The sequence below is a fragment of the Scyliorhinus torazame genome, chromosome 2, assembly GCF_047496885.1.
Source record: "Scyliorhinus torazame isolate Kashiwa2021f chromosome 2, sScyTor2.1, whole genome shotgun sequence".
Taxonomy (NCBI): Eukaryota; Metazoa; Chordata; class Chondrichthyes; order Carcharhiniformes; family Scyliorhinidae; genus Scyliorhinus; species Scyliorhinus torazame.
The window spans coordinates 312,296,797-312,321,623 of NC_092708.1; positions in this window are offsets into that span (position 1 = coordinate 312,296,797).

Genomic DNA, 24,827 nt, shown 5'->3' on the forward strand with positions numbered 1-24,827 from the left:
TTCCCCAGACGGTACAGCAGAACTGGAGGTGGACTCCTGTGATTCCTGCCCTCTGACACTGGATCCCTTTGGCGGCCGTTTCCTGGGGCGTCCTGGCCTAGATGGGCCAGGCTGCGGCCCGGGCGACTGGGATGGCGAGCTGCCAGCCTGTCCTGCCCGTTGCCCACCCGATGCACCTGGGACGGAAGGGGGGGAGTCCGAGGTGTCGCGGTGTACCGGGACCTCCCCTACAGAGGGAGCCGGGACGGACCACACCACCTCCTCCTCCCTCGGGGTGCCCGATGGCCCCCAGGCCTCTACATGGGTGGGGGATGCGAACGGACTGGCCATCCGACGCGCCCCCGACATCTGGCGCTGCCAGTCCTGGAGGCCCGTGCTGGTATCGACAGGGGTCTGCAGGTTTGCAGCCATGGAGCCCAGGGGGTTGTCGAACCCTGTCTGCGACAGTGCGACGCCAGCTCGCACATGGCCACTGGCGCCGATGCCCTCAGCGATGGCCTGCTGAGACTGGGCCATGGCCTGCAGAGACTGGGCCATGGCCTGCAGAGACTGGGCTATGGCCTGCTGAGACTGGGCCATGGCCTGCTGAGACTGGGCTATGGCGTTGAGCGCCTCTGCCATCTGGCGCTGGCACTGGCTCATGGCCTCCTGTGAGAGGGCAGCCATTTCCTGGGCCACAGACGCCGCCTGCACGGAAGGCCCCAGGCCTCGCAAACCGTTCCCCATGTCTGACACCGTCGCACCCTTTGCCTCCACCGCGGACGCCACCCGTGCGGTGTCAGCCTGGGTGGCACGCATGACCGGGACCACTCCCAGCTCCTGGACGCGGGTGGACTCCTCCACCTGCGACCGCAGCCGCCGCAAGCCACCCGTCACCCTATTCGCTCGTCTCCGTGTCGGTGGTTGCATCGGATCTATGTGTGGGTGTGGTAACTGCAGGAACCCGGGATCCATCTGGGCGGCAGATGTTCGCTTGGCCTGGGCTGCCCTCCGACCGCCCGGTCCCTCTGCTGCTCCTACCTCCACCTGCTGTACCGGGACGGCTGTGTTGTGCGCACCAGTGAGTGTACCAGACGCCTCATCACTAAAGTGCCCAACCGTGGTGAGTGTTTCTGCGATGGTGGAGGGTGTTGGTGACAGCAGTGGCGTTGTGTCGTGCTCTTCGTCCCACTCTGAGTCCATGGCACTTTGGGGTGGGGGTTCGTCTCCACCCATCCACTCTGAGTCACTGTCCGGTATTTCGTCTTCCCGGGTAGGGGTGTCCTGGGTAGTGCTGTCCCGGGTAGTGCTGTCCCGGGTAGTGCTGTCCCGGGTAGTGCTGTCCCGGGTAGTGGTGTCCTGGGTAGTGGTGTCCCGGCTAGGGGTGTCCAGGATAGTGGTGTCCTGGGTAGTGGTGTCCTGGCTCGGATGTGACGGGGGCCTGTGGCTGCCCCCCTCATCGCTGGGTGGTCGCTCCCGCACGTGACGGGGGTGTCGTCTCCCTGTTGCTCCAGGTCTCTCCGTCTCCCGTGGTCTCCGAGGGGCATCCTGCGGGCGTCGCATGCTGGAGGGTTCGGGTCTCTCCGTCTCCCGTGGTCTCCGAGGGGCATCCTGCGGGCATCGCATGCAGGAGGGTTCGGGTCTCTCCGTCTCCCGTGGTCTCCGAGGGGCATCCTGCGGGCGTCGCATGCTGGAGGGTTCGGGTCTCTCCGTCTCCCGTGGTCTCCGAGGGGCATCCTGCGGGCGTCGCATGCTGGAGGGTTCGGGTCTCTCCGTCTCCCGTGGTGTCCGAGGGGCATCCTGCGGGCGTCGCATGCTGGAGGGTTCGGGTCTCTCCTTCTCCCGTGGTCTCCGAAGGGCATCCTGCGGGCGTCGCATGCTGGAGGGTTCGGGTCTCTCCGTCTCCCGTGGTCTCCGAGGGGCATCCTGCGGGCGTCGCATGCTGGAGGGTGCGGGTCTCTCCGTCTCCCGTGGTCTCCGAGGGGCATCCTGCGGGCTGTCTGCATCTGCGGGGATGGGTGCCTGGACGTTTGGTCCTGCGATACACAATGAAGCATGCATGGTTAGACATCAGGCAGTGATCAGGTGATACGGGAGAGGGGGATATAGGGGAGGGGGGATATGGGGACGGGCTGTTGGTGGCTCACTTGCTCGTGGGGCCCCGACCTCTGCATCAGCAACCTCCCGGTCCTCAGGTCCGCCAGCCAGTTCCAGGGCGCTTTCCTCGTGTACGGTCAGTGGCCTCTCATCAGCGGGCCCTCCTCCAGTCCTCACATGCTCCCTATTGTTGTGCGCGCGCTTCTCCTGGGGGGGGGGGGGTGGTGGTGGCAGGGGTAAAAGGCAACAGTGTTAGGCAGGTATATGAATGCACGCCATCGGTTGCGCGTGCATTGCAGAGGTTAAGGTTAGGGCTGGATTCACTTGGGGATATGGGGGATATGGGGGAGGGGGGATATGGGGGAGGGGGGATATGGGGGAGGGGGGATATGGGGGATATGGGGAGGGGGGATATGGGGGATATGGTGGAGGGGGGATATGGGGGATATGGGGGAGGGGGGATATGGGGGAGGGGGATATGGGGGAGGGGGGATATGGGGGAGGGGGGATATGGGGGAGGGGGGATATGTGGGAGGGGGGATATGGGGGAGGGGGGATATGGGGAATATGGGGGAGGGGGGATATGGGGGATATGGGGGAGGGGGGATATGGGGGATATAGGGGATGGGGGAATATGGGGGATATGGTGGAGGGGGGATATGGGGGATATGGGGGAGGGGGGATATGGGGGATATGGGGGAGGGGGGATATGGGGGAGGGGGGATATGGGGGAGGGGGGATATGGGGGATATGGGGGAGGGGGGATATGTGGGAGGGGGGATATGGGGGAGGGGGGATATGGGGGATATGGGGGAGGGGGGATATGGGGGAGGGGGGAATATGGGGGAGGGGGGAATATGGGGGAGGGGGGATATGGGGGATATGGGGGAGGGGGGATATGGGGGAGGGGGGATATGGGGGATATGGGGGATATGGGGGAGGGGGGATATGGGGGAGGGGGGATATGGGGGATATGGGGGATGGGGGATATGGGGGAGGGGGGGATATGGGGGAGGGGGGAATATGGGGGATATGGGGGAGGGGGGATATGGGGGATATGGGGGATATGGGGGAGGGGGGGATATGGGGGATGGGGGATATGGGGGATATGGGGGAGGGGGATATGGGGGAGGGGGGATATGGGGGAGGGGGAATATGGGGGATATGGGGGAGGGGGGATATGGGGGAGGGGGTATATGGGGGAGGGGGATAAGGGGGAGGGGGGATATGGGGGATATGGGGGAGGGGGGATATGTGGGAGGGGGGATATGGGGGAGGGGGGATATGGGGGAGGGGGGATATGGGGGATATGGGGGAGGGGGGATATGGGGGAGGGGGGAATATGGGGGAGGGGGATATGGGGATATGGGGGAGGGGGGATATGGGGGAGGGGGGATATGGGGGAGGGGGGATATGGGGGAGGGGGGAATATGGGGGATATGGGGGAGGGGGGATATGGGGGATATGGGGGGATATGGGGAGGGGGGGATATGGGGGAGGGGGGATATGGGGGATGGGGATATGGGGGATGGGGGATATGGGGGAGGGGGATATGTGGGAGGGGGGAATATGGGGGATATGGGGGAGGGGCGATATGGGGGCTATGGGGGAGGGGGGGATATGGGGGAGGGGGATATGGGGGATATGGGGGAGGGGGGATATGGGGGAGGGGGGATATGGGGGAGGGGGGATATGGGGGAGGGGGGATATGGGGGATATGGGGGAGGGTGGATATGGGGGATATGGGGAGGGGGGATATGGGGGAGGGGGGGATATGGGGGAGGGGGGGATTTGGGGGAGAGGGGATATGGGGGATATGGGGGATATGGGGGATATGGGGGAGGGGGGGATATGGGGGAGGGGGGATATGGGGGAGGGGGGATATGGGGGAGGGGGGATATGGGGGAGGGGGATATGGGGGAGGGGGGATATGGGGAGGGGGTATATGGGGGAGGGGGGGATATGGGGGAGGGGGATATGGGGGATATGGGGGAGGGGGGATATGGGGGATATGGGGAGGGGGGATATGGGGGATATGGGGGAGGGGGGGATATGGGGGAGGGGGGATAAGGGGGAGGGGGGATATGGGGGATATGGGGGAGGGGGGATATGTGGGATGGGGATATGGGGGAGGGGGGGATATGGGGAATATAGGGGAGGGGGGATATGGGGGATATGGGGGAGGGGGAATATGGGGAGGGGGGAATATGGGGGATATGGGGAAGGGGGGGATATGGGGGATATGGGGGAGGGGGGATATGGGGGAGGGGGGATATGGGGGAGGGGGGAATATGGGGGATATGGGGGAGGGGGGATATGGGGGATATGGGGAGGGGGGGATATGGGGGAGGGGGGATATGGGGATATGGGGGATGGGGGATATGGGGGAGGGGGATATGGGGGAGGGGGGAATATGGGGGATATGGGGGAGGGGCGATATGGGGGCTATGGGGGAGGGGGGATATGGGGAGGGGGGATATGGGGGATATGGGGGAGGGGGGATATGGGGGAGGGGGGGATATGGGGGAGGGGGGGATATGGGGGAGGGGGGATATGGGGGATATGGGGGATATGGGGGAGGGGGGATATGGGGGAGGGGGGGATATGGGGGAGGGGGGGATTTGGGGGAGAGGGGATATGGGGGACGCTCACCCTGCCTGCTCTGACGAGGTCGTTCACCTTCTTGTGGCACTGGGTGCCTGTCCGTGGTGTTAGGGCCACAGCGGTGACGGCCTCTGCCACCTCCCTCCACAGACGCCGGCTGTGGCATGGGGCAACTCTGCGGCCGTGCCCGGGATACAGGGCGTCCCTCCTCTGCTCCACCGCATCCAGGCGCGCCTCCACATCGCGTGACTCGAACCTCGGGGCTGAGCGACGGCCAGCCATCAAGTCGGGTGTTGCGGTCGGCTGTTCCGGTCGGGTGGGGGGGGAGCTGCGCGGCCTTATGAGCCGTCACGCCGTGCAGCGCGTATGACGCTGCACGGCGTGAACCACTGCGCAAGCGCGGATCCTGTTACGTCGCTGCTAGCCCATTTCGGGCCGCAGACTATCGGCCCATTTTTATGACGTGACGCAAGTGGGATTTGCGCCGTTTTTTGCGCCGATCGGCGGAGTATCCGCCGATAACGGAGAATTTTGCCCCTAATTTGGTACAATTCCCTTGGTTCATGCATCATCAAGTCTCAGAATAACTTTACAAGGGGTGGGCACTTAGGTCAGTCACTCAGGCCTTTCTGTCTGCAGTCCTCATTGGTTGACTGTTCTGGCTGCGGCAGCCAATTCTGGAACCAGTGTCTCTTTCACCAGATTTATGGTCCATTCCAGGATTCGGGGCCTTGCTCAGACTTTCTCAAATCGGCCGGGATTCTGCGATCCAGCGCCGGGTCAGAGAATCGACGTGGAGGGGCGCGAGAATCGCGCCACGCAGCTCTGACGGTGTGCCGCCGATTCTCCGTCGACCGGATAATCCGCGCCAATTGCGCCCGCGGGCTCGCTGTCGCACCGGTTGGGGGCCGATGAAATAGCCCCCCCGGCGATTCTCCACGCCTCGACGGGCCGAGTGCCTCTTCCACTAACTGCTTTCCGAGTGTATGGTCCTACCCGGCGGGAACTCGGAGTTCTGGCTGCAGGGGCCATCCTGGTGGGGGTGCGGGGAGATCCGATTCCACGGGGGCGGGGGGTGCGGGCCTCCACGGTGGCCAGGCCCGCGATCGGGGACTACCGATCAGCGGGCAGGCTAATTCCGGGTGGGGGTCTAAAGTTCCTAAGTGCTGAACATAGGGCTCCGCCATACTGCTCAGGGGCCGGCGCGGAGATGGCAACACATGCACATGCGCGGACCCGCGCCGGCCGTGGCGCGTCAGCTTTCGAGCGCCGGAGCAGCGGACAGCACTCCGGCACCATACTAGCCCCCTAGGAAGGGGTGAATGCCTGCGACTGGAGGCCCATTGACGCCGGAGTCGCTCGCGCCGGTTTTGACACTTGCCCGGGATTTCGGAGAATCCCAGCCCAGGTCTGGTAAATATATGTCCTTATTGGTTCTCCTCACAGGCACTGCAAGGCTTTGCAGACTTCACAATGCAAGCTATTTATGCACAATGCTACAGTGGTTAGCATTGTTCCCTCACAGCCAGGGACCCAAATTCAATTCCAACCTTGGGTGACTGTATGCAGTTTGCACTTTCTCCTCGTGCCTGTGCGGGTTTACTCCAGGTGCTCCGGCTTCCTCCCACAGTCCAAAGATGTGCAGATTCGGTGGATTGGCCATGATCAATGTGTGAGATTACAGGGATGGGCCGGGGGAGTGGACCTTGGTAGAGTGATCTTTTGGAGGGTCGGTGCAGACTCGATGGACCGAATAGCCTCCTTCTGCACTGTATGGATTCTATGGGTCTTTTGGTTGCGTCTTCCCAACTGCCATCACTCATATTGTATGTTCATCAATCAAGTTTCATCTCCTGATTACCACACCATAGTTGACCACCATATGCAAGGCCATTCAAGTCCAAGTGTCATCAAATTCAGTAATAAAAATATAATTTTTTGAATTAAACAAACAACTTTGATTTTACTAGCCTATCCTGGAAAGGGTTAACAGAGATGTCAATCAAACACTAATATGGAAAATAAAGTCTTGGGAAAACGTGGTCACTACTAATTATTATTGATTAATAAATCAAAGCACAATCACAGGTAGGTTTGGATCAATGTCTCCAAAGTAAGATTCAGTACAAAATAACTTGAAATATTCAATATAGATCTAAAATCAAGAAGAACAAAGCAGAAATAAAATGAACACATACAAAATTGCAAAGAACAGTGGCTGCAGGCCGCAGGCTTATCCCTATTCATGTACCCATCCAGATGCCTCTTGAATGTTGCTAATGTGAAAAACGTACGCCGCACACACCTCCCTTAAACTTTCCCCCTCTCACATTGAAGCTCTGTCCCCTTGTAATTGATGCTTTCATCCTTGGACAAAGCCTCTGACTATCCACCCTGACTATGCCTCACATAATTTTGTAGACCTCTATCAGGTCTCCCCTCAGCCTCCATATTTTCAGTGAAAACAACCCTAGTTTATTCAACTTCTCCTAATAGCGAACACCGCTATGTTGTGAAAATGAAAAATGAATGAAATGAAAAGAAAAGAAAATAGCTTATTGTCACAAGTAGGCTTCAAATGAAGTTACTGTGAAAAGCCCCTGGTCGCCACATTCCGGCGCCTGTTCGGGAGGCTGGTACAGGAATTGAACCCGCGCTGCCTGGCCTGCTTTAAAAGCCAGCTATTTATCCATGTGCTAAACCAGCCCCGACCATGTAACAAGGTGGGACACATTCATTCAGCATGTTACAATTTGCAAGGAAAACCCACGGGACTTGTTGAAGTTCATAAGCAGGATTCTGAAAAGGAAATTAAAGTGGAGAATACTACATGGCAGACGAGCTGTAACTGGACATGGAATACCTGAGGTAAGCACTGCTTTGGGTGCAGGTTGAAGAATGAGGTAGATGAGAGATATTCCGGGATTCTGTCGAAGGGAAAGATCACCCCTTTTCCTCAACTGATGTAGCCAAACCCATAACTATCCTATGGGACAGCGGTGTAATTCAAAGCCTCTTACTGGAGACGGGTTTGTTTTTTCCTCCAGAGAGCTCAATGAAAGCTAAGGTGTTGGTGAATGAAATAAGTGAGGATTATATCCTCGTTCCATTGTATAAAGTACAATTGGAGTGGGATTTAATGTCAAATTGATTTTTTTTAAATGGAGTAGCAGAGAAGATTGATGAGGAAGGGCAATGGCTATTGTCAATATGGATTTTAATAACTTGTTTGACAAAGGTACCTTGTAAAAGGCTAGTTAACAAAATTGTGGCATGTTGGAATAGAAAGGCCAGTGCCAGCTTGATGAAAATAATTGCATAATAGCATGAAACAGTGAGTTATGGTGAGTACAACTTTTCAGACTGGAGGGTAGTCAACATGATAAAAGCGGTAGGAAGAGGCAATGGAGAGTTAATGGTGCAGTTCTAAAGAAAGTGCAGAGTTAGAGGGATCTGGGAAGATTTTTGAAGGTGGCATGAGGAGGTTCTTATGGTTCGTAAACAGTGGTATGAGTGCAAAAGCAGGAAAATTATCCTGAACCTTGATAAAGCTCTCGCTCGGTCACATCTGGAGTATTGCCAGTTCTGGTCATCATACTTTGGGAAAGATGACAGAGTCCTTGATAAGGGACAGAGGAGATTTACCGGAATTATTTCAGGGTTGGGAATTTTCATTACAAGATTATATTGGAAAAACTGGAATTGTTCTCCTCGGAAAAAAAATTGGTGGGAGATTTGATAGATGTGTACAATATTATTGGCAGATTTTGATAAAGTAGGCAAGAAAAGTGATAATGACTTGTAAAATGTGTATTTGTGTATATACTGCCATGACCTGTACACAGGAAGTGACATGTATGCAGGAATCCTTACCAGTGTGGCTACAGGAATGGCGTCTAAGGGCTGCTGAAGATTTTCAGTAAACCATTTAAGTTGTATTCCTTTGTCAACATTCCTCCCTAACCCATCAAAATTACATAATTCGCTGACCACAACAGTGGAAGCAGAGAAGGTTGACGGTTTCAAAATGGATTCCAACCGTGGGCGGGACAGTGGCACAGTGGTCAGCATTGATGCCTCACAGCTCCAGGGACCCTGGTTCAATTCCTGCCTTGGGTCACTGTCTGTGTGGAGTTTGTACGTTCTCCCCATGTCTGTGTAGATTTCCTCTGGGTGCTCCGGTTTCCTCCCACAGTCCAAAGATGTGTAGGTTCGGTGGATTGGCCATGCTAGATTGTTCCGTGGTGTCCAAAAGGTTAGGTGGGGTTGCTGGGTTACGGGGATAGGGTGGAGGCGTGGACTTAAATAGGGTGCTCTTTCCAAGGGTCGGTGTAGGCGTGATGGGCCGAATGGCCTCCTTCTGCACTGTAAATTCTATGATTGTGTGAAATTGGATGAGTACCAAAGGGAAATAATTTGCATGGCTAAGGGGGTAAAGTCTGGAAATGTTACTGACTAATATTCTTTAAACAGAGGAAGCATTGGGAGGGATGTTGAGGCCACCTCACTGCAAGAAATCAGGAAACGTGATACTCGCCGGAGAGATTGTGTTTCCTGATTATCCCCGTCTCTCACCGACAGTGTCATGAGAGTCACACCACAAAAGGCATGAACCTCATTTCCATAAATTCATTTCAATATTATTAGTGCCCCCCCCCCCTCCCCCGACTTGATTGGCCTGTTGTGTCATGAAGGCTGCCAGGAAGGAATGTTTTCCCCAGGAACATTTTGAGAGCCTGTCACATGTGTTCCAGCAGGGTGTAACTTCCTTCAAGTTTAACTCCTGTCAAAACCAGACGCCTATCCATATTTGTAACTTTAGCACAGTCTATTAATTGGAACGTCAGCACAGAGTCGGGCTTTTTGCAGCCTTGTTTGTATACAGTTGTGAGAAGACAAATAAATTAGCATTTATTAACAACAATCTATTAGGACAATTAGCACTTATCGAAGGGATTTTGAATCCATATAGTCTATTACAGTATACTGAAGCAATTTTTATGAAGATGTCATGGCACCATCTGCAGCAGTTAGCATCAGGGTCAAGCAACATGTTCCAGTTAACTCAGATTTCAGTGATCTTAATGGCTGTTCTAAGACATTATTTACATCAGTCAGCATAAAGGTCAACACACATGTTTTTCCAACTTGACCCAAGGACCAGACACATCTGTCAGGTCTGGCACCAAATAGGGAGGTTTGGGAGGGACCCATAGAAAAATGAAGGGTAGATAACAGTCACTCTGCTGGGGTGCACATATGTAATTTGCTTGATGTAAAATTGAAAACAGATGTGGTCCAATGTAAATAATATGTGTGCCTATGTAACCATACTCTATATAAAATGTTACCTGATTCTTTACTTTGACAGAGTCTGCGCCAGAGGTCTATCTCTGAAGTTGGGCTCTCCCAACACATTGGTCAATAAACAATCATCCTGCACCTCAGACTCCATCGATTATTTTGTGGGAAAGAGAAAAACCACAACAGTCTGCTAAATTCCATTATGTACTCTTTTATGGAGGTATCCTCTGACTTTCTAAATTTGTCAAACTCCGACCAAGTCTCAGTGGGGCGGCATGATGGCAGTCGTTAGCACTGCTGCCTCACAGCACCAGGGACCCAGGTTCAATTCCTGTCATGGGTTACTGAGTGTGTGGAGGTAATACATTCTCCCAGTGTCTGCATGGGTTTTCTCCGGATGCGCCGGTTTCCTCCAACAGTCAAAAGATGTGCAGGTTCGGTGGATTGGCTATGCTAAATTGCCCTTAGTGTCAAGTAATGTACAGGTTAGGTTACGGGGATAGGGTGGGGTGGACATGGGTAGAGTACTAATTCTAAGAGCTGGTGTAGACTCAATGAGCCAAATGGCCTCCTTCTGCACTGTTGGGATTTTATGATTCTATGATAATAATAAGTCATCCTTTTGGGAAATCTTATCCATGAAAGTTAATAATGCATCCAAGCCTTCATCTCCATCCATTTGCTCCAGCAAAAATTCCAAAAATACCTTGCACCTTATTTTGGTTTCATACAGATGAAAGTGCCAAGGCCCTTCCTTGTTTTTCCTCTTCCAAGGACATAACCCATGTCCACATGGTAACACCTTGACATTCTACACTTCGATTCAGCCATTCGTTTTCCAGGTTACTCTGAAGCACTCTTCAAGGTTACAATTTAGAGTACACCCTTTTGTCCAAAGAAATCTTAGTTTGCAATCCTATTTACTCAGAAGCACTAAACATTCTCCACAATCATTGTCAGCTCTGATGGTAACTTTGCAATAAGAACGCTGAAGTAGCTCTTTACTTCTTCAGCTCTACGTTTGTTGTGTTCAGCAATCACATCTCCAACAACACCACAGTGCCACCTGTATCTCCTTTATATTCAGTGCAGTCTATTAAACAATTAAAACCCCAGTTCCAACTTAAGTACTAGAGAACATTAACTCTTTCCCAACACATATGACTCTTCCTCAGAAATGAAGAGGGATAGAAATGTAATTAATTATAAAGTGGGAGAGTGGGGTGGAGGAGGTGGACCAGAAAGGAAGGTGAGGGATAGGTCAGAGTTATCATAGAATTTACAGTGCAGAAGGAGGCCATTCGGCCTATCGAGTCTGCACCGGCTACTGGAAAGAGCACCCTACCCAAGGTCAACTCCCCCACCCTATCCCCACAACCCAGCAACCCCACCCAACACTAAGGGCAATTTTGGACACTAAGGGCAATTTATCACGGCCAATCCACCTAACCTGCACATCTTTGGGCTGTGGAAGGAAACCGGAGGACTCGGAGGAAACCCACGCACACACGGGGAGGACGTGCAGACTCCGCACAGACAGTGACCCAAGCCGGAATCGAACCTGGGACTCTGGAGCTGTGAAGCAATTGTGCTATCCACAATGCTACCGTGCTGCCCACTAAGTTAAGGAGAGATTGACGAAGATGTCATGGACACAGACAAACGGAGTGTTATTGGTGGCATCAAAGGCTAAGAAGTGTTAATAGTGGTATACAGGTAAGATAGTAAAATGTGTTAATGGAGAACAAAGGTCAATGCTCAGTGAAAGCAAAACTGAAAAACAAGTGACAGATGGCCATTTGGGGGAGAGGATGGTTTGCATTGGGCCAAACCAAGGAAACAAAAACAAAAAGTGAGGTCAAGGTGGAATGGAAAATTCACAGCCTAAAGTTGTTTTGAACTCAATGGTAAGTCCGGAAGGTTGTAATGTGCCTAATTGGAAGAAGAGGTGTTGTTAACTCAGTTTGCTTGGGGATTTCCTGGACCATAACAGGAGGCTTAATGTGGGGTGGGTGGGGGGAGGTGGCAGCGAGTGGCAGCTGTGTTTCATGGTAACATCATGCTATAAGTAGTTGAAATGACGGAGGATGATCCTGTAACTGTGGAGGCTGACGGGGTGAAGCGCGAGGATCAGATTAACCCTCTCATGGTTCTGGGAGGGAGGAGAAGGAGTGGGGACAGAGGTGCGGGAGATGGGTTGGACACAGTTGAGTTCCCTATCAACTGTAGTTGAGGGAGGAGCCTCCGTTGAGGAAAAAGGCGGGCCTGTCAGCAGCGCTGTTTTCAAAGGTGGCATTATTGGAAGAGCTGCGGCGGAGAAGCTGAGCGTATGGATTTGAGTCGTTACGGGGAGTGGATGTGAGGGCTGCAGTCAAGGTAGTTGTAGCAGTCAGTGGGTTAATAATGAATATTGGTTGTCAGTCTATCGCCAGAAATTGAGATGAGAGGTCAAGGAAGGGAAGTGACAGAAATGGACCATGTGAAGGTGACAGACGGGTGGATATTGGAAGTCAGAGGCTAAAGCTTGAGGGGTACCCTAGTATTTTGGAAATCTTTACAGGTTGATAATCAGCCTGTTAAACGACATTATGAACACACCTTCCATTGTCACGTCCTGGAGCGGGACACAAACTTGGAGCTTCTGGTTTAGAGGCAGGGTTGCTACCCACTGCCCCACAAAACCTCTATCCAAAACATCAGCGCCCGCCAAAATGCCAAAATGGTACACATGCCACGAGTAGGCCTTATATCAAAGAAGATACATGATGGTAGGGAAACATCCGCATCGAGATTACATATAGTATGGTTGACAAAGATTCAGACTTGGCCATGTATATGTGGGCGGGCAGAAAACCCAAATCACTTTCAGAATTTGCCTCATATTTCTCGCCAAGCTGTCCGTCAACTTGATGATTATCTTCAATTCACTTGAGCTACAGAATGGCAGAATAAGCATCTGCCATCTTCAACCTTCCTTAAACTTGAAGTCATCCAAAACTTTGCTGCCTGTGTCCTTACCCGCAACAAATCCCATTCGCCCATCACCGCTGTGCTCACTGGCCTATGTTGGCTCTTGGCTAAGCAATGCCTCCATTTGAAGATTCTCGTCCTTTTCAAATCTCTCCAAGGCCTTCCCCCTCACTTATCTTTCCTACATTACAGCGGTCCTTAAAACCTACCTTTTGTCCAAGCTTTTATCATCCACCCTAATATCTACTTACTTAGTTTGGTGCCATATTTTGTTTTAAAATACCTCTGCGAAAAACTTCAGGATATACTTTATGTTAAGTGTACTAAATAAATGCAAGTTTTTGTTGAATGAAACTAGGAGAGAACCTGCCATCATATCACCATATAACCCCTACAGTGCAGAAGGAGGCCATTCAGCCCATTGAGTCTACACCAACCCTATGGAAGAGCACTCTGTGTGGTGTTCTTTGTGTTGCTAAATTAAAGATGGTTGGTGTAGTGTCCACAAATACCACAAAATAACTTTAACTTGAACAAAGCTATACATTTATTAACACTACTAATTTGGATTCGACACTTACTCCTAGATAATACACAGTTGATAATAAACATAAAATCTACACTCATCTACTTCCAGGGCGGTATTCTCTCCCCCCCCCCCCCCCCCCACCGGGTGGGAGAATTGCCGGGGCGGCGTGGCGCAATTCGCGCGGCGATCCTTCCACGCGATTCTCCCACCCCACCGAAACTAGCGGCGCACGAATCGCGCCGGGCCGCTCGGAGAATCGCAGCAAACGGCGAGCGTCGATTCTCCGGCCCGGATGGGCCGAGCGGCCGTGCATAAACGGCCTAGTCCTGCCGGCGCCGTCCACACCTGGTTGCTGCTGGCGGGTACTCGTTGCGAAGGCTTGGGGGGCAGCCTGTGAGGGGGGAGGGGGGGCTCCGTTCCCGGGGGGGAGACCTCCGGAGTGGCCTGGTACGTGATCGAGACCAACCGCCATGTTTGTGCGGGGCGGCCTGGGGGAGGACGGCCACCGCGCATGCGCTAGTTGGCGCCGGCCCAACTGCGCATGCGCGGGACCCAAGGCGCCGCGTCTTTTACGCGGTGCCGGGTCTCTGATGCCGTGTCGAGGCTCCGCCCCCGTAAATCGCGCGACGCTCCTGCTAGTCCCATGGAGGGGGGTGAATAGGGGTCTGGGAACGGGCGTCGACGCCGGAGTAAAACACTCCGGTTTTTACTCCAGCATCGGCATTCAGACTCCCGTTGGGAGAATCCCGCCCCCAATCTCTACACTATAACATTAACTATACTCTGCTCTCACTCACACTATCTTCCCTTCAGTCTGTTGTCTAGCCTTCTCAACCTCTCACTCCTAAGGCTTAGCATCAATGTATTTTCTAGCTCCCTCCAGTGGTTGAGTTACACATTTCATTAACCCTTGCAGTTCCTACATTTATGACAATACCACACTCTGCCTCTGCAGGAATTGCACCCGGGTCTCTGGCGCTATGAGGCAGCAGTGCTCACCACTGTGCCTCCCCCGGGCCAGACCCATCGTGCAGCAAATTCCATCAGATGCCACACAAAAATATCCCAGTATTGACTCATCCTTTGATTTTCCAGTCCTTTACTCTGTGGTTGATATTGAGCTCATCACATGCTGGGAATTAGCTGCACATCACACATGTTGCTGTGTTAGGATGCACCAAATGCTGTGAAATTAGTCCACCTCCCATCATTGCGGCCAAGAAAAAGTTGTAAAAGCTGCCAAGTGGCCAATAGCATGCACCTAATAAAACGGAGCAAGATGCATACAATATAAAGCTGCAACAATAGGTCATACATTCCATCTACCATATCTAATCAAGCTCCCTGGAAACTGAAATTACAGATGCCCTACAAGGTCAGGTTGTATTTGAGAGCACATTTCTATTATACATTTAATCCCATGGGGACTAAATTAGACCAAAACTGTCAAGCGCTCATTTAACATATAACCCTTTGTAGAAAGAAATCCACTGCTATGCGATTAGCAGCAATTGATGCAGTGCTGTTCCAACTGCATATGAGAAGTGCAGTTTTCCTGAACAATATTTCATGGGATTTTTCTTCTCTCAGTCCCTTCGCTTTGAATACCTCGTACTGCATGTGATTTACAGTTGAATCTATGATGAATAATTAATCAATAATGATTCATGTCAAAATTAACAATACTCTGCAATTTTTTGTTTTCACTTAGAATTTTAAAAGTTCCTCATCTTCAACTTTGTGAAGTCATGAAAAATGGAAATGGTGGCTCACTGGGCTTTTATTGTGAGAAATAGAACAAAAAAAATCCTCCAAATAAAGAAGAAGAGATCAGACATTTTGGGAATGCATCCTTCACCGGAACTAAAGATTGAGAGAGACAGGGGTTGTGGTAATGTTGTAAATAGGGAGAGAGAGTTCAGGAGGGCGAGGAACAGAAAACCAGCTGAGACATCAGTCACAGAGAGGCCGATAATGCGTTTGATCTTAATTATTGGGGAGGAATGAGAGATATGAAAGGCCATTCCATCCTGAAATAGCAGCAGATTTTAATGACCTGGCTCCATTAATATGAGCTCAGGAGGTATGTGGGAAGCAGTTGTTTAACTGTTCAAAATGGGAGTGCAGGAGGTTGCCAGCAGAGATCAGGGGTGAGATGTTCCAGCTGTTCACGCCTGCAGGGTATTCTGGTCCCGTCGAAGGTGAACACCACCGCGGGTTTACCGGCAGCCTGGTGTGGATTCAATGGGAAATCCCATTGACAGCGATGGGACCAGAGGATCCCGTTGCTGGCCAAAGGCGGGTTCGCTTCCGTAGCTGAGAAACACAGTCGGGGAGGTCAGAGAATCTCGTCCCAGATTTTGTAATCGAACACCAGTGGTGTGTTTAATAAAGTGATGGGAGTCCAACAAATTTCTTCTAAGTCTATTTATTCAGCAACAACATTACCTACACGAGACCCGGTACACCTCACAGGGTCCTCGCTCCTTTCTAATCTGCTCTACAATCGTCGACCATTTATACTACTGCTGGTAGTCTACTCCGCCCATGGCAGGGAAACACACAGTTCCAATGAGCACAGGGAAACAATCGTCCCCATCTGGATAAGTGCCCTGCTGGTTATTACACCCCTCCCCCCCAAAGTCCGAAAATCCCTTTCAGGACAACCACTGAGGAGGAGACAATGAAAACAATATGAGGAGAAAGAAGAGGACGAAACCCGGTGGAACCTGCAACAGCCAGACGAGAAAAGGAAAATAAAACAGTATTTTTGATATAACGAGACGCTAACAAATGGGGGAACAGGATGACCCAGTGTGTATGCCACAGGACATTATGCCTGGGTAGACATCCCCACTAGGCACTCAGGGGTTGAAGTTGCCGGCAGCCAAACTGGGGCAAGGTACACAAAATGGCGGCTGACCAATCAGCCCAAGGCCCAATCGGCTCAGTGGTCCTTCCAACAACAGAGGGACCAGGCAGGGGGTGGCAACAGACAACGTCCACCTCTTCAACCTCGTATCATCTGAACTTCCTGCACAGCTCCAATGTGGAAAAGGGGATCTGCAACCCTTCCCAAAATGCCAGGGGTGCTGTCGCCCCGAAGGTCTTCCTGTACACTTCACACAGTTCCATAAAATCACATTTTGTTAGAAAAAACAGCTCTCAGGCAGAATCACTGTAGCACAACCCACCGGCCAACCGGTCACAGAACAGTCATGCAGCAACCACTGCGTACACAACGCAAAGCAAGTTCCAACAGGGCAGCATCATACTCGAGAACGGACTCCCCAGTGGACCACAGTGCCGCAACAATCACATCGCAAAATGACGGAAACAGGAAATGGATGGAAATGTTGCACAAAAACCTCCATCTCACTCCCTCTGCCTCCCAATTTCAGGATCACCTACCTCCACCCCCCCCTGCCTCCCCCCCTTTTGACATCCCCTCACCAATCCAACCTTGAGTAGACCCCAGAAACTCCCCCTCCATCCACCCTCTAATGGGCAAGCCCACCCCCTCCATGGCCTGAACCTTGGCAGTGTCAACCCTGCACCTGGAAACTCTGATACTGCCAGCCTAGTACCGTGGCAGTGACCCTGGCATCCCGGCAGTAAGGCTAATTTGAATATGCAAATCTGGATCTCGCCCAGCGAGGGCAAGATCCAGATCACGTCGGGCAGAGTGAGTCGTGAGACTCACGATCGCCCCGGCACCCAGTGTGGAGCCCGAGATGGGGCTCACGCGCGACCCACCCGTTGCAGCTGGATCCATGCTGGGCACAACAGAGTCGCTGAATCGCGGCCCGAGGTGGGATTTTCCCTAAAAATGGCAAAGAGTCAATCACAATGCGATTCCCACCGACTCTCGCGGTGCTATTCGGATCCTAATTTTTAGATACTTAGAAAAATAATTATTCCCCACGTGAAAAACGCTGTGCCTGAGGTGCAAAGCACTGATCTTTCCACCCCAGTGTTCATCTGAGCACTTAAAGCAAGGGGGTGCTGCTTTTAAACAGTACTTGCACTCACTCATTTCAGGAGGATGGCAGCGAGGAAGTCTTCTTCTCCATTCACGGAGGGCCCCCTCACCCTTATGCTGGATGCCGTGAGGAAATCCAGGTAGCAATATACCCTCAGGCTGATAGGTGACCCTCTCACAAGATAACAAATCCAGCCTGGCAGATGGTCACAGCACTGGTCAGTGCCAGCAGCCTTCACAAGATGACAGGGGTGCAGCACCACAAGAAGATGAGTTACCTACTCTGTTCTGTGGAGGTAAGTGCTCCCTGTCCCCTCACTGCACTCCACTTTGCTGCCATCCCTCCGATTGTCACCTCATCCCCATGTGCTGCAACTCACAGGGCCCCAGCACCCGACCTCCCATAAGCCTCCTTACACCCCCGGTACTCCTCTTCAAAACTCTTCTCTGCTTATGCGTAGTGTCCACACATACCATGTATCATCCACAACTGGGGCGAAATTCTCCGTTATCGGCGGAAAGTCCGCCGATCGGCGCAAAAAACGGCGCAAATCCGACTTCCGTCACGTCGGAAAATTGGGTCGAAAGTCTCCGGCCCGAAATGGGCTAGCAGCGACGTAACGGGATCCGCGCTTGCTCAGTGGTTCACGCCGTGCAGCGTCAAACGCGCCGCACGGCGTGACGGCTCATAAGGCCGCGCTGCTCCCCCCCACCCGACCGGAACACCCGACCGCAACACCCGACTGGATGGCTGGCCGCCGCTCAGCCCCGAGGTTCCAGTCACGGGATGTGGAGGCGCTCCTGGACGCGGGGGAGCAGAGGAGGGACGCCCTGTATCCCGGGCACGGCCGCAGAATTGCCCCACGCCACAGCCGGCGTCTGTGGAGGGAAGTGGCAGAGGCCGTCACCGCTGCGGCCCTGACACCACGGCCAGGCACCCAGTGCCACAAGAAGGTGAACGACCTCGTCAGAGCAGGCAGGGTGAACCTCCCCATATCCCCCTCCCCCATATCCCCCCTCCCCCATATCCCCCCTCCCATATCCCCCCTCCCCCATATCCCCCCTCCTCCATATCCCCCCTCCCCCATATCCCCCCTCCCCCATATCCCCCCTCCCCATATACCCCCTCCCCCATATCCCCCCTCCCCCATATCCCCCCATCCCCCATATCCCCCATATCCCCCCTCCCCCATATCCCCCATATCCCCCTCCCCCATATCCCCCATATCCCCCCTCCCCCATATCCCCCCTCCCCCATATCCCCCATATCCCCCCTCCCCCATATCCCCCATATCCCCAAGTGAATCCAGCCCTAACCTTAACCTCTGCAATGCACGCGCAACCGATGGCGTGCATTCATATAACTGCCTAACAGTGTTGCCTTTTGCCCCTGCCAGCCCCCCCCCCCATGTGAGGACTGGAGGAGGCCCTGCTGATGAGAGGCCACTGACCGAACACGAGGAAAGGGCCCTGGAACTGGCTGGCGGACCTGACGACCGGGAGGTTGCTGATGCAGAGGTCGGGGGCGTAGTAGCAAGTGAGCCACCGACAGCCCGTCCCCATATCCCCACTCTCCTATATCCCCCTCCCCCATATCACCTGATCGCTGCCTGATGTCTAACCATGCATGCTTCATTGTGTATCGCAGGACCAAACGTCCAGGCACCCATCCCCGCAGATGCAGACCGCCCGCAGGATGCCCCTCGGAGGCCACGGGAGACGGAGAGACACGAACCCTCCAGCATGCGACGCTCGCAGGATGCCCCTCGGAGGCCACGGGAGACGGAGAGACCAGGACCCTCCAGCATGCGACGCCCGCAGGATGCCCCTCGCACACCACGGGAGACGGAGAGACCCGCACCCTCCAGCATGCGACGCCCGCAGGATGCCCCTCGGAGGCCACGGGAGACGGAGAGACCTGGAGCAACAGGGAGACGACACCCCCGTCACGTGCGGGAGCGACCACCCAGCGACGAGGGGGGCAGCCACTGGCCCTCGTCACATCCGAGCCAGGACACCACTACCCAGGACACCACTACCCAGGACACCACTACCCAGGACACCACTACCCAGGACACCACTACCCAGGGCACCACTACCCAGGACACCACTACCCGGGACACCACTACCCGGGACACCACTACCCGGGACACCACTACCTGGGACACCACTACCCGGGACAGCACTGCCCAGGACAACCCTACCCGGGACAGCACTACCCAGGAAGACGAAATACCGGACAGTGACTCAGAGTGGATGGGTGGAGACGAACCCCCACCCCAAAGTGCCATGGACTCAAAGTGGGACGAAGAGCACGACACAACGCCACTGCTGTCACCAACACCCTCCACCATTGCAGAAACACTCACCTCGGTTGGGCACTTTAGTGATGAAGCGTCTGGTACACTCACTGGTGCGCACAACACAGCCGTCCCGGTACAGCAGGTGGAGGTAGGAGCAGCAGAGGGGCCGGGCGGTCGGAGGGCAGCCCAGCCCAAGCGAACATCTGCCGCCCAGATGGATCCCGGGTTCCTGGAGTTACCACACCCACAAATAGATCCGATGCAACCACCGACCCGGAGACGAGCGAAGAGGGTGACGGGCGGCTTGCGGCGGCTGCAGTCGCAGGTGGAGGAGTTCACCCGCGTCCAGGAGCTGGGAGTGGTGCCGGTCATGCGTGCCACCCAAGCTGACACCGCACGGGTGGCGTCCGCAGTGGAGGCAATGGGTGCGACGGTGTCAGACATGGGGAACGGTTTGCGAGGCCTGGGGATTTCCGTGCAGGCGGCGTCTGTGGCCCAGGAAATGGCAGCCCTCTCACAGGAGGCCATGAGCCAGTGCCAGCGCCAGATGGCAGAGGCGCTCAACGCCATAGCCCAGTCTCTGCAGGCCATGGCCCAGTCTCAGCAGGCCATGGCCCAGTCTCTGCAGGCCATCGCTGAGGGCATCGGCGCCAGTGGCCATGTGCGAGCCGGCGTCGCACTGTCATAGACAGGGTTTGCCAACCCCTGGGCTCCATGGCTGCAAACCTGCAGACCCCTGTCGATCCAGCACGGGCCTCCAGGACCGGCAGCGCCAGATGTCGGGGGGGCGTCGGATGGCCAGTCCGTTCGCATCCCCCACCCATGTAGAGGCCTGGGGGCCATCGGGCACCCCGAGGGAGGAGGAGGTGGTGTGGTCCGTCCCGTCTCCCCCTGTAGGGGAGGTCCAGGTACACCGCGACACCTCGGACTCCCCCCCCTTCCGTCCCAGGTGCATCGGGTGGGCAACGGGCAGGACAGGCTGGCAGCTCGCCAACCCAGTCACCCGGGCGCAGCCTGGCCCATCTAGGCCAGGACGCCCCAGGAAACGGCCGCCAAAGGGATCCAGTGTCAGAGGGCAGGAATCACAGGAGTCCACCTCCAGTTCTGCTGTACCGTCTGGGGAACCACGTAGACGTAGTCAAAGGGCCCGTAAGGCCAAACAATTAGACACTGAGTAAGTTGGCACGGGTGCAGGGCACAGATGAGTTTTAGGGGCTAGGGCACGTGCATGAACTCCTTTGGTTATTAAAGTCAATGTTACACCTACCGAAGCTGCCTTTGTGCTCTGTCCAAAGTGTGCGGGCGTGTCATGTACGTTGAGCGCAAGTGTGTGTGTGACGGGTGGTCTTACCTCAGCCCCAGGTGAGTCTGCCCCCTTCCCCCTGGGCCGCCATCAACATCCCCCGGGCAGAGGACGGGACCGTGCGCTGCAGTGTCACAGCCGCATGCAGGGATGGTCCGGGTGGATGGTGGTACTGTGGCCATGGGTCAGACATAGTCCAACGATGTGGAGCCAGGAGCTCACCGCAGGGTGGGTTGTCATCATCCTCCATGGCCTGCAATAGACACGCGTCCACCCGCAACTGTGTGAGCCCGGCCCGTTGTGCCGCAGGTGGATCGGCAATGGGGGGGGGTGTGGTGTGCATGCGGATGGGGTGGGTGGGGCTGGGGAGGGGGGTGAGGGTGCTGGGTGGGTGGGGGGTGTGGGTGGTCGGCTGTTGCCATGGTGTGCAGTCTGTGGCCATACTACCCGATTCCCACGCCCATCTAGTCAGTGAAGCGGGCGTCTATCAGTCTGTCCCGTGCCCGCTGGGCCAGCCGGTAACGGTGGACAGCCACCCGCCTGTGTCTACCCCGTCTGCCCTGACCATTACCCCCATCCCCCTCATCTGGGGAGGACTGCTGCTGCTTCCTGCTGCTCCTCCACTCCGCCCTCCTCTGCCTGCGGCACATCGCCCCTCTGCTGGGCTATGTTGTGCAGGACGCAGCACACCACAATGATGCGGCCGACCCTATCTGACCGATACTGGAGGGCGCCCCCAGAGAGGTCCAGGCACCTGAAACACATCTTCAGCACGCCAAAGCACCTCTCTATCACTCCCCTTGTCGCTACATGGGCATCATTGTAGCGGTTCTCCGCCTCATTGCGTGGCCTCCGTATAGGCGTCATCAGCCACGATCGCAATGGGTAGCCCCTGTCGCCCAGCAACCAGCCCCTCAGCCGGGGATGGCGTCCCTTGTACATGCCGGGGATGGATGACCGCGACAACACGTATGAGTCGTGTACACTGCCTGGGTAACGTGCGCAGACGTGCAGGATCATCATGCGGTGGTCGCAGACCACCTGTATGTTCATCGACTAGGTCCCCTTCCTATTGGTGAACACGGCCCTGTTATCTGCAGCCGGCCGCACGGCGACGTGCATCCCATCGATCGCGCCCTGGACCATGGGGAACCCGGCCACGGCAGAGAAGCCCACGGCCCGGGCATCTTGGCTGGCCCGGTCCACGGGGAAACGGAATTAGCGGTGCGCCATGGCATATAGGGCATCTGTCACTGCCCGGATGCACCAATGCACCAATGTCTGCGATATGCCGGACAGGTCCCCACTCGGTGCCTGGAATGACGCCGTTGCATAAAAGTTCAGGGCCACCGTAACGTTGACGGACACGGGCAGAGGGTGTCCCCCGCCAGTGCCACGCGGTGACAGGTGTGCCAGCAGGTGGCAGATGTGTGCCACGGTTTCCCGCCTCATCCGGAGCCTCCTCCTGCATTCCCGGTCCGTGAGGTCCTAGTATGACTGCCGGGGCCGGTACACATGGGGCGCCCTCGGGTGCCTCCGTTGCCGTGGGGCCGCGACGTCCTCCTCCCCCTCCTCGTCCTGTCGGTCAGGTGTCCCTCCAGCCTGGGCGGCTGCCGCCTGTCCCTCTGCGGCAGTCTGCGCCGCCTCTCTGGCACGCTCCTCCTCCTCCTCCTCCTCATCCAGGGCAACATAGACATGAGCGGCTGCCGCCACGGCGGCCAACATCGCTGGATGATCGGAAAACGTGACGGCCTGGTGGGGGGGAGGGGAACGACGACATGTCACCATTGCCCATATCCCCTCCTCCCCCCAGCCAGGTGGCATGGACCGCATGGGTCCAACTGTTGGAGGCTGGCACCTGGCCAGGTGGACCAACTCACTTGCCCTCGCATCCCCCTCCCCGGCACGGACCCCCCATCTCCCTCCCCGGCACGGACCCCCCAAACCTCCACCCCGGCACGGACCGCCCCCCCAGTCCCCTCCCCGGCACGGATCCCCCCCAACCTCCACCCCGGCACGGAACCCCCCAACCTCCGCCCCGGCACGGACCCCCCCCAATCCCCCTCCCCGGCACGGACCCCCCCCCCAACCTCTGCCCCGGCACGGACCCCCCATGAACCTCCACCCGGGCACGGACCCCCCATCCCCCTCCCCGGCACGGACCCCCCCCAACCTCCACCCCGGCACGGACCCCCCATCCCCCTCCCCAGCACGGACCCCCCCCAACCTCCACCCCGGCACGGGCCCCCCATCTCCCTCCCCGGCACGGACCCCCCCCCCCCACCTCCACCCCGGCACGGAACCCCCATCCCCCTCCCCGGCACGGATACCGCCCAACCTCCACCCCGGCACAGACCCCCCCCCAACCTCCACCTCGGCACGGACCCCCCATCCCCCTCCCCGGCACGGGCCCCCCCCAACCTCCACGGACCCCCCATCCTCCTCCCCGGCACGGACCCCCCCCAACCTCCACCCCGGCACGGACCCCCCATCCCCCTCCCCGGCACGGACCCCCCCCAACCTCCACCCCGGCACGGACCCCCACCCAAACCTCCACCCCGGCACGGACCCCCCATACCCCTCCCCGGCACGGACCCCCCCCCAACCTCCACCCCGGCACGGACCCCCCCCCCAACCTCCACCCCGGCACGGACCCCCCCCCCCAACTTCCACCCCGGCACGGACCCCCCCATCCCCCTCCCCAGCACGGACCCCCCCATCCCCCTCCCCGGCACGGACCCCCCCCCTCATCCCCCTCCCCGGCACGGACCCCCTCCCGGCACTCCCCCGGAGCCCAGCCTTCTCTAACCACCACCCCCCCCCCCCCCCCCCCCCCCGCCGCACACACACACACACAACCCGAGACACACCTCTCCTCACGCATTCAGACTGCGGCCACGCCATCGCCTGCCCAGAGCCAACCCCCCAGGCCGTCACTCACCTCCACGCTGGTCGGCGTGAACCTGGAGCACAGGGTCACGCCGATGAAAAGGAGGTTTAATTTACGTCGACGTGAACGGTCATCACGTCGACGGGACTTCGGCCCATCCGGAAGGGAGAATATCGGCAGGCCGAAAATCGGCTGCCTTGCGCAGACCCGTGACATTCTCCGACGGCAGCAGCGACATTAACGCCCCGCCGACTTTTCTCCCTTCGGAGACTTCGGCAACCGGCGGGGGCGGGATTTACGGCGGCCAACGGCCATTCTCCGACCCTCTGGTGGGTGGGTTGGTGGGGGGGGCGGACATGGCACTTGCCTGGAAGCAACGGTGTACTGCCATTTCTGGATAATTAAATGCTTTCAAACTGATGACAATTAGCCCATTCCTCACTGGGCATGAATCTAATTATGTTTCTGGCACGGGCGGGAAAGATCTTATTCTGTGAACTCCCTGCAGCAAATCACTTCTGGCCCTCTCGCGAGAGTTAGCACCCATGGCGAACGTGCCTGGAAAATCCCCTCTCCCCCGATTCCTTCTGAAGAGAGAGCCTTGGAGCTCCTAGGGCAGGAGCAGACATGGGCCTGTAGTGAGAGTGAAATGGGCCTGTGCGAGAAAAGTGAAGAGCCACTGCACTTTCATCCAAATGATGAATCTCAAGTGAGTTCTGTCTATCATAACCCTTTGACCTGGTCATGTACTAATACCATGTTCCTTGCCTTGCAGGAACATCAGCCGATCAGCCTCGCCCAGCCACCAGCAGTGGCCCACCACTAACCCTCAGCATGACGTCGAAGGAGATGTTGGAGGAGGACAC